The sequence below is a fragment of the Vigna umbellata genome, chromosome 5 (assembly GCF_029865625.1).
Source record: "Vigna umbellata cultivar VRB3 chromosome 5, Vumbellata_1.0, whole genome shotgun sequence".
Lineage (NCBI taxonomy): Eukaryota > Viridiplantae > Streptophyta > Magnoliopsida > Fabales > Fabaceae > Vigna > Vigna umbellata.
This window is the reverse complement of record NC_142169.1, coordinates 6,052,455-6,054,822: the sequence shown is the minus strand read 5'-3', so window position 1 is coordinate 6,054,822 and position 2,368 is coordinate 6,052,455.

The following is a 2,368-nucleotide window of genomic DNA, read 5'->3' as shown; positions in this document are numbered from 1 at the left end:
AAAAGAGTGACTTTTAAGTTTTTCCAAGAGTGCTCTTATGAAATAATGTGTCGCTGTTACTAACGTTTGAAGCTTGGTTTATCCCTTAAGGTTTATTAAGGGAAATGTTCTTCATCTCCTGTGTTTTCAAGAAAGATATTTATCTTTTGTTGTGGTTTATACAAGAAGGTTTATTTCACCTCTTGTGGGTTCTAAAAAGGAGTTTTTTTTTTCCTTTATCAGTTCAAGATAATAATTTGTAATCACTCTCTTTGAGGTGATTAACCACCGGATGTGGGACGTTATTGTCAATATAAAATTTTTGTTTGCAAAATTAAAGTTTTACATCCTTTTTAAGGGTTTAATACTCTCATATTTGCTCTTACACCTTAATATAAACTTAAGGTTTATTTAAAGTAAGTTTTGAATAACTAAAAAGCTTTAAAAATGAAATATTTAATTCCATACCTATTCAACCCCCTTCCCCCTTGTTTTTGTTCAACCTCCCTTATTATTCTAACAACTTGTTCATTAAGAATTGTTCTAAAAAAATTCAAAAGATCTTCCCTTAGATATTGATTGATGAATAACTTAGTTTTAATATTCTCCACAGATATTAAATATATAAATAGTTTTATATTTTCATGTAGAAACTTTATTAATTTAATAAAAATTACTCATATCTAATTAAATAACAATTACTTAAATAATAGTCGAAGTGTTACATTCTCTGTTCACAACCATTCATTTCAAGACTTCAATTGAGATGTAGTAAGAAGAATATGTTGGCTACTCAATGTTGAAGGTGTTTCGGTGTCCTAGTTATCACTTTATAGATAAGATTGAACCTGATATCAAAAAGGTGATAAAACTGGCTCAAGAAGGAGAGTGGGTGCCGAATGGAGCTTTAAACTTTTTCGTATAGTTCTAACTAGACTATTTAGTTCACAAAAGATCAAGATGGAAGATTTTATATTGATTCATCAAATTCATAAGTTACGTCCAATTTTTCCTTAATAACATAGTCTAAGAGATTTTATTAATCAATCAAATTATTACAACGAGCACACACTACACCCTCTTAATCTCAAGAATAACAAGAAACATTCTCACATAAAACAAAATTAAAGATATGTTGTTGATATATTCTTCAACTTCAACATTTTCAAAACTTGAATGTTGTTTCTCTACAAGGTAGAATTGGATCTTGCAATGTCTTCTGTAATGAATTTAAGTGATAGATAAGAGTGCATCTTAGAAGATTGGATAAAGATCAATAAAGAGTGTTAGAGATAATACATCCAACAGGTTCTAGGATATTTTGGGATAAAACATGCTAAAGTCATGATCATGCTTTTAAGAGTGTCTGTCTTTTTGAGCTCAACTTTACTCATTGACGAGGAGAATTGATACATATTTCAACCTTGAGGAGTCTGATGTATATGATGATATACATTCAACCAAACCTTGCCTAAACAATTAGTCTAGTTAGTAAATATTTGAACAACCTTGAGAAGGAGCATTAACAAATTATAAAACAGATAATAAGATACATAAGAAAAACTACGGATATTAGAGTTATCTTCAAGATTGGTTTGCAATATACTCTTAGAGGGTTCTCAAGCAATGTAATCAAATAGATGTCTTTCATGAAACCAATTCTAATAAACAAGTTCATGGATTATTGCTTGCTGAATGTGAACTTTTAGTAGCAACTTCAAAAATAAAGAGATTGAAATCTAATTTGAAGTTTTGTAGATTTTACTATACTGAGATATATCTAGAATAAATAGTTTGATTATAGACATCTAGTGAGTTGATAACGAGATATAGTAAGTAAACAGTCTAATGACCAAAGTCAGATGTGTTAATAATCAATTGTATACATTGATAGTTAGGATTTTATTTTTCACTTCTAACTAGTTATTATTGTGTCCCTTTGTAAGAGTGACTTATACAACTAAAAAGAAAAGACATTAAATGCAACATAATGCCTATTTTGTATAATATGCAAGTAGGTTTCATTATTTGTCTAATTTTCATTGGGCGTGATTCACAATTCACTTTTCTGAATTTGTTTTCAATGATCATTGGCTCAATTTGACACTTGATATACAACACAAACTTCTAAAAACATAAACATAATTTGGCAAGGATTGGTCACCGTCAAACTCAATACCAGTACACTGAATAAAATAATCAGTAGAAATAATATTAATTTAAATAAGACATAAATATCAAAGTTTACGATCTTTTACAACAAGGAATTAAGTAATCATCTACGAATTGAATCAAATTCTAAAAGTTGCTTGTTGTACATCAAACAAATAATACATATATGCAAAAATAACATATAATCAAGTTCTTCCTCAAACAGTTTTTTGCCCAA